At 36.7% G+C, this 9113-nt stretch overlaps 1 long non-coding RNA gene across 1 annotated transcript; it reads right to left on the reverse strand.

Moving 5' to 3' along the window:
• Nucleotides 1-1465: 1465 nt before the first annotated feature.
• Nucleotides 1466-9088, reverse strand: LOC124124861. The gene is made up of 5 exons (XR_007217958.1): nucleotides 9066-9088; nucleotides 8309-8340; nucleotides 7666-7758; nucleotides 3031-3117; nucleotides 1466-1654 (listed from the first exon to the last, which is right to left on the reverse strand). It is a non-coding gene; the product is annotated as an uncharacterized LOC124124861 (long non-coding RNA).
• Between the last annotated feature and the right edge of the window lie 25 nt (nucleotides 9089-9113).

Here is a 9113-nt window from a genome sequence, read left to right on the forward strand (position 1 = left end):
TTTTGGAAAGATGTTTTGGAGGCATGGTCGCGATACCTGGGAATGAATAAAATAAAGACTAAAATTGAATTTATAAACCAATCTCTATGGTATAATAACAATATTATGATTGGGGGAAAACCGGTATTTTATGGAAATTGGTTCTGTAAAGGTTTAATGTTTATTTGTGATTTATTGAAGGATAGCGGGGAAATATATACCTAGGAAGAATTTGTGGAAGCATACAAATTTGAAACTGATTTTCTTACATATCAAGGTTTATTAAGTGCTGTCCACCAATATTGTAAGACCAACAATTTAGATAATTATACGGGAATATATTTACGACCTATATTACCCTTCAATGTATCACTTATAATTAATTGTAAAGGCGAAAGTAAAGACTTTTATAACACTCTTCTACAACCAAATTTCGTAAAAACCCATGGTATGCTTAAGTGGGAAAATGTTTTACAAAAAAATTTTAGTAATGAAGAGTGGGAAATATATAATTTGATGGTTTACAGATGTACACAAAGTGTAAGCCTAATTTGGTTTCACCTTAAGATACTTCACTATATTCTTGCAACAAATAGTTATTTATTTAGGATTGGTTATGAAGATACCCCCACATGTACTCTTTGTAAAACTTGCGCAGAAACCATTATTCATATGTTTTGTGAATGTCAATATACAATTCATATTGGGAGGATTTGAAAGATTGGTTAGGGACAACAGTGGAAGGAAGTATTGATTGTAGTAACCAAAATCTTTTATTTGGATTTAAAGGAAAAAACAATAACCCATTAAATATTATGTTTTTAATTGCAAAATTTGTAATTTATAAACAAATGAGAAAGAAATCAATTCCACATTTTAAACAAGTAAAGTGGGAAATAATTAAATATAATGAAGCTACAAGATCTATTGCTTTCTCAAATTGTCAACAAGCTAAATTTTTCTCTTTTTGGTCTTCATTCCACACATTATTCAAGAATACCAAGATATGATTTAATATTACAATTTGTCTGTTATTCTGTATAGAAACCTTATATATAGATCTACCAGATGTACCAGAGAAACAAACTACTGAATGTACAACAAGGCGATTTGAATATATACCATGCTGATCTTAATGTAATATGTTCCATGTATACTTTGTATTTGAAATTATGGGAATAAAAAAGAAAAAGAAAAAAAAACAAACCACACTTTATATCACAGTGACATTTAAACATGAACCGTGTCTGTATTTGGTCCCTAATTATATAGCAGCTGCAGTCTCTTCATCTTCATCCGGGGGCACGGGTGGCCCAGTCGTCTAAGGCGCCGCGATTCGCTGTGCAGATTTGCGTCCTTTGGGCACGCCAGAAACCTATGATTGTGGGTTCGAGTCCCGGTTCGCCCCGATTATGTTTCTAGGTTTGTCAGCACCATACCCGTGCTTGTGGGTTTCACCGAAGTGGTAAACGTCTAAGACCTGCATCACTTCGGGCTTTCCTCCCACATTAAGCTGACACGCCGCGATATAACTGGAATACTGTTAAAAGCGGCGTTAAACCCAACTCACTCACTCATCTTTATCCTCCCTCTTAAGGAAGCACTGTTGTTGGTTTGTAATAGTTGGCGTCTACTCCATCTCGTGGCCGTCAGCAGTTTTCATAGATATTCCCATCTGAAAGAGACAAATGTCAGTGTACTGCTATACTGCTTCAGTTTGTGGCGTTCGTGACCAACTCGTGTTATTCCGGAACAAGTCGAATAGCGACTCTCTCGTGGCCATTTGTGCGACCGGGTTCCGTCTTAGCGCAAAACGGGCATACCTAAAACCATTGTCAAGTCGTTGCGTAATTGTTCACATATATTTCCCCATATATCATATACATGTCAAATGCAGTTTCAAACACATCAGGACAAGCGAAATTATACAGTATGATAGAACACATTTAACTGTGTCTTGGGTATTTTTTAGATGCAAGATATATGTAAATCAAAAATTATTTCTGAGGGATTCTTTGACGAATAAATTTAAATCATACGCGCATTCTGATTGGTTTGTCGTATCCTCGCACATAACGAGTCTTCTTGTGGGTTACGGAAAGGGGCGAGTGGTGACGAATGAGTTTGTGTCTTTCAGCATAGATGTCTCGGTATTATAAAAAGTGTTGTTGGAAATATAATGTCACTGTTTCTAAATAGACATATTTTTTATGACATCCAGCGTGCCAAGTGAACATGGTATTCATATTGAATGTTTTCGTAGTAGCTAGTAGCTAGTGAACGAATCATTTAAATAACTTTCGTTTCTTTATTTATCAAAGTAGACATATTTTATGAATAACATCTTGTTTTGCTTGACATGAGTATAACGTCGCTATGATATTATAATGAAGTAGCTTTATCCATGAAATGTGTCAACTGCGTCATCCTACACCTTCTGGTTTTAATTCAGCCATTTTGACAGCTAGCAGACGACGCAAAATTACCTTACCCAAATACATTCGCATAAACATTGGTTCATTTCAGCTCAACGATACTGATGCGAGATAAGCAAGTTACCTAAGGTCTGTTCCGATTGATTTCGCGGAGGGCTACATGAACGGGCTACATGGAAAATAGTTCCCCGCTACATAACCAATCATTAGCTAGTATTTTAATGTACGTTGAGACAAAAGACTTTAAACGATAATATTTCACGTTACCCGCTTGGCGGTCAGCATTGGATGGATAAATCAAGGACAAGTGGACTCGGAGTCAGTATTCTGTGTTAAAGCGGAGTATCCATGTTAACTGCGGCATGGTATCTCATTGGGCTCGTCTACACTAGTGAAAGCACGTACATGCACGTCGATATGTACACGAAATGAAATAATCTTGAACCCCATTTCACCCCACCTCAAGTGTGCAATGTTTCAGTCTCATTGTTTTATGAAGGATACAACCAAATGATATACAACTATTTTGAGAATACAGTTAACCGCCCTCCATATCATCCGTGTTGGTAGCTTGCTGTGTTGATAACGGGTTATTGTACAGGGAGTGCCCACGTACCGTTATGCTTCTTTCCTTTGCGTCCATGCTTTGGTTTGGTTTTTACTGCTGGCTTCACATTTTGATAAATCCCTTCTTGAGGTGTTGCTGTGAAGTGAATGATGATAAAGTGAATAATGATGATAAAATGAATAATGATGATAAAATAATTAATGATGATAAAGTGATTAATGATGATAAAATGAATAATGATGATAAAGTGAATAATGATGATAAAGTGAATAATGATGATAAAATGAATAGTGATGATAAAATGAATAATGATGATAAAATAATTCATGATGATAAACTGATTAATGATGATAAAATGAATAATGATGATAAAGTGAATAATGATGATAAAATGAATGATGATAAAGTGAATAATGATGATAAAAGGAATAATGATGATGAAGTGAATAATGATGATAAAGTGATTAATGATGATAAAATGAATAATGATGATAAAGTGAATAATGATGATAAAGTGAATAATGATGATAAAATAATTAATGATGATAAAGTGATTAATGATGATCAAATGAATAATGATGATAAAGTGAATAATGATGATAAAATGAATAATTATGATAAAGTGAATAATGATGATAAAAGGAATAATGATGATAAAGTGGATAATGATGATAAAATGAATAATGATGATAAAGTGAATAATGATGATAAAATGAATAATGATGATAAAGTGGATAATGATGAAAAAGTGAATAATGATGATAAAGTGAATAATGATGATAAAAGGAATAATGATGATAAAGTGAATAATGATGATAAAATGAATAATGATGATAAAGTGAATAATGATGATAAAATGAATAATGATGATAAAGTGGATAATGATGATAACATGAATAATGATGATAAAGTGAATAATGATGATAAAATGAATAATGATGATAAAGTGGATAATGATGAAAAAGTGAATAATGATGATAAAGTGAATAATGATGATAAAGTGAATAATGATGATAAAGTGAATAATGATGATAAAATGAATAATGATGATAAAGTGAATAATGATGATAAAGTGAATAATGATGATAAAGTGGATAATGATGATAAAGTGATTAATGATGAAAAAATGAATAATGATGATAAAATGAATAATGATGATAAAATGAATAATGATGATAAAATGAATAATGATGATAAAGTGGATAATGATGAAAAAGTGAATAATGATGATAAAGTGAATAATGATGATAAAGTGAATAATGAGGATAAAGTGGATAATGATGATAAAATGAATAATGATGATAAAATCATTAATGATGATAAAGTGATTAATGATGATAAAATGAATAATGATGATAAAATGAATAATGATGATAAAGTGAGAAATGACGATAAAGTGAATAATAACGATAAATTGAATAATGATGATAAAGTGAATAATGATGATAAAGTGAGAAATGACGATAAAGTGAATAATAACGATAAATTGAATAATGATGATAAAGTGATTAATGATGATAAAGTGAAAAATGATAAAGTGAAAGATGATCATAAAGTGAGCTTCACAAACAAATACATTTTGATAAATCCCTTCTTGAGAAATGCTGTAAAGTAAATTATGGTGTGGTTCTGTAAGAGCTGTTGTAATATTCTATACACGAAACTCAAAACAGCGACTTTTTGTTGGATATGTGATAGCCACAGAGGATTATTTTAATATTAGTAACGGGAAGATAGAAGCGGCACCAGATTCTCACCATTAGTGGGTATATTAGTAGGGAACAAAGACAGGCCTGGTTCATACTGATATCGATCTTCCCGAGGCAAGACTGTTAACCGACTATAAAAGTCCAGTTTCAACTCTTGCCGAGACCGCCTCCGTGGTCTAGTGGTAGAGCGTCCGCCTGGAAAGCGGAAGGTCCGGGGTTCGATCCCCAGCCGCGTCATACCAAAAGACGTTAAAAGATGGTACTTGTTGTTACCTTGTCTGGCGCTCGGCATTGAGGGGCTAAAACAAGGACTGGTCGGCTCGGAGTCAGTATACTGTGTCTGAGTAGGGTATTCATGCTAAACTGCGGCATGGTATCTCAGTGAGCTAGCACTATAAATAGGCATCAGTTCGGACTGGTACAAGAAGCCACACAAACACACACACGTACATGCACGTCGCTATATAAGTGCAATAATCTTGGACGCGACGTTAAACCCCATTTCACCCCACCTCTTGCCGAACTAGGCTGGAATTCCAGAGTTTCATTTTGGCTGGACTAACGAGTCTATGCATTGTCCAATCAAAACCGCGTAACGAACTAGACATCCGGTTCGTAAACAACATGGATTTCAACGTGCAGATTTTTGTCGACTGCAGGATTTGCAAAGCATGTGTATCGTCAACTGGGCGTCGACAGATATTTTGCAATCATTTCATGTTTATAATCAAGGTGCGCAAGTGATTTGATGCAGCTCGCTGGGTAAGACCCGTTTTATTACAATACAGGTCTTGATTATCGATCAGATCGTCTTGACTGGGCGCTGCCATTTTGTTTGAAGCAAATGCATGTGCCATGAGAGCTGTAATCTGATTGGTCAAAAGGAGGGACACAGAAGGGACATAACTCTTAATAGCCACTGATGGCGCTACGATTGAGTCTAGAAATTCAAGCATAGGTCGGCAAGGGTGGAAACTGGACTTTTATTGTCAGTTAACGTCTTTGCCTTCGGAAAATGTAAAAACACATGCGTGAGTGAGTTAAATTTAACGTCACATCGGCAATATTTCAGTGATGTAATGACGAAAACACATACAACCGCCAACTTCGACGGGAGATAAGATTTTGGGTGAGTGAGTTTAGTTTAACGTCGCTTAGAACAATGCTGCTGGTCTCAGACGCTTACCAGCTTGATGGCCAGCCTACAATCGTGATCGGGGCCGGTATTTGAACGCATAATTATATATTTTGGGCGCGTCTACGGAGCGCACCCTGCAGAGGGAAAATGCAGCTGGGCCAGTATAGTTCGGTTCAGATCGAGTGGTAATCAAGGTCTATACATAGCCGTTTTCTTATCACATTTTGTTTGTTGTTTATGCCGCACTCAGCAATATTCCAGCTATAGGACGGAGGTTTGTAAATCGAGCATGGATCTGATAATCCAGTGATTGACATCATGAGCATAGCACTACGCAACTGGGATACGATGACATGCATCAACCAAGTCAGCAAGCCTGACTACCCGATCCCGTTAGTCGCCTCTCACGTCAAGCCTGGGTGCCTGAAGAGCAATTGTATCCCAAATCTCTAGTGGGTTCTTGTCACACAGTCCCACACTTACCCTAACCTTTACTCCAAACACAATAACAGTAAACCAAACTAACAGTAAACCAAACTAACAGTAAACCAAACTAACAGTAAACTAAACTAACAGTAAACCAAACTAAAAGTAAACCAAACCAACAGTAAAATAAACTAAAAGTAAACCAAACTAACAGTAAACCAAACTAATTCTAATTCTACGACTTCTTGTTTTAAAAATTCGTTACAAAAGCACCACCCCACGTCACCTGCGTACTTCGCTTATGGAAAAAGAAAATATAATATCTTACACACAAAACTGAGATACATGTGCAGTCAATTGAATTATGATCTATATAGAATTGGTATAAAAGATCACCCGAACTGTACATGTTCGAATACATGTGAAAATGCATATAATTATCTCATGGAATGTACATTGTTTAGTCATCAGCGTGAAATTATGTTAAACAGCCTTAACAATATTGTTCATAACATACCTGTTGATGTACACTTACTGTTATATGGCAATGCAGATCACGTTGTTACAGAAAATGAAGCTATGTTTAAGGCAGTACAACATTATATATGCACAACTAAAAGATTTGTGTAACGAACTGTTCATTCAACAATGTATCTCCCCCCCCCCCCCCCCTCTCTCTCTCTCTCTCTCTCTCTCTCTCTCTCTCTCTCTCTCGCTCTCTCTCTCTCTCTCTTTCTCTCTCTCTCTCTCTCTCTCATCTATAGTGTTGTATGCATATATATTGAATTTGAAATTGTGAAATTTGTGTAAATACCAGGGAGAGGGCATTCTAAGTTGGAAGAACTTGTCCCCCAATCCCGTTCACTCCTTGTGAATAAATATGTTCAAATCAAAATCAACCAAACTAACAGTAAACCAAACTGACAGTAAACCAAACTAACAGTAAACCAAACTGACAGTAAACCAAACTAACAGTAAACCAAACTAACAGTAAACCAAACGGACAGTAAACCAAACTGACAGTAAACCAAACTAACAGTAAACCAAACGGACAGTAAACCAAACGGACAGTAAACCAAACTGACAGTAAACCAAACTAACAGTAAACCAAACTAACAGTAAACCAAACTAACAGTAAACCAAACTGACAGTGAACCAAACTGACAGTAAACCAAACTAACAGTAAACCAAACTGACAGTAAACCAAACTAACAGTAAACCAAATTGACAGTAAACCAAACTAACAGTATATCAAACGGACAGTAAACCAAACTAACAGTAAACCAAACTAACAGTAAACCAAACTAATATTAAATTAAACGGACAGTAAACCAAACTAACAGTAAACCAAACTAACAGTTTAACCACACCAACAGTAAATTAAACTATCAGTAAACCAAATTGGCATACCGGGGCTGTTCTGGTACACGATGGTGTCATAAGCGGCCGGGACAGTCCCGGGGCGACTTGTAAGTCCGGTATAATGATTCTCAGGCGCTTCACCTGAAAACACACGTGTGTGAGTGAGTGAGTTGGGTTTAACGCCGCTTTTAACATAATTCCAGTTATATCAGTCAGCTTCATGTGGGAGGAAAGCTCGAAATTATGCAGGTCTCAGACCGGTGAAACCCACGAGCACGGGTATGGTGCTGACAAACCTAGAAACATAATCGGAGCGAACTGGGATTCGAACCCACAATTATAGGTTTCTGGCGTGGCCAAGGGACGTAACTCTGCACAGCCCATCGCGGCGCCTTAGGCGACTGGGCCACCCGTGCCCCCAAAAACACACATGTCATTTGACGAATGCGTGAGCGCAGTTGTTGGTCACTATAACATTAAATTGGTAGCATAAAATAACATATCTACGTATTTCTTAAAGAAGAGCAAATGTCAAAGATTCAAACCATAAACTTTATCACATCCAATTCACTCATTGCTTGACATTATTCTTCATTCGTATTCATCAAATATACCGTGTTCATATAATACTAAATGTGGATTTAACATCGACATTTTTACATATTTTCGCAAAAAAGCTAGACATTGTTACCTCTATCATCCGACGAACTTGTTTCTTCATTCCTGGAAGAAGATGAGTTAAATTAATCAACCATTATATAATGCCCCTTGGCACTTGCACGTTGTTGTTATTTAGATTCCGCTTATTTTATTAATTGTAGCCACTAATATGCATTTAGTCATGCTAGAAATATGTTTGTTTGTTTGTTTGTTTGTTTGTTTGTTTAACGCCCCACTCAGCAGTATTCCAGCTGAATGGGGGCGGTCTGTGAAACAAATCGTGTCTGGACAATCTAGTGATTGACATCATGAGCATCGATTGGGATATGACGAAATATATCACACAAGTAAGCGAGACATACCACCCGATCCCGTTAGTCGCCTTTTAAGACAAGCTTGAAAAACACACACGACCATTTGAACATTAGGATCCGTAACATGTATATTTGTTATTTTAAGTGGGCCGGTAAATACCCTTGTCCTGCTGCATCCTTTGAAGGAGAGAACATACCTTGGGGAGTTCGCCTTCATGGGAGTGAACATACCTTGGGGAGTTCGCCTTATGGGGAGTGAACATACCTAGGTGAGTTCGCCTTTATGGGGAGTGAACATACCTTAGGGAGTTCGCCTTATGGGGAGTGAACATACCTAGGTGAGTTCGCCTTTATGGGGAGTGAACATTCCTTGGTGAGTTCGCCTTTAAGGGGAGTGAACATACCTTCGTGAGTTCGCCTTTATGGGAAGTAAACATTCCTTGGTGAGTTCGCCTTTATGGGGAATGAACATACCTTGGTGAGTTCGCCTTTATGGGAAGTAAACATTCCTTGGTGAGTTCG

This window comes from Haliotis rufescens, unplaced genomic scaffold, assembly GCF_023055435.1.
Source record: "Haliotis rufescens isolate VD_foot unplaced genomic scaffold, xgHalRufe1.0.p SCAF_34, whole genome shotgun sequence".
Taxonomy (NCBI): domain Eukaryota; kingdom Metazoa; phylum Mollusca; class Gastropoda; order Lepetellida; family Haliotidae; genus Haliotis; species Haliotis rufescens.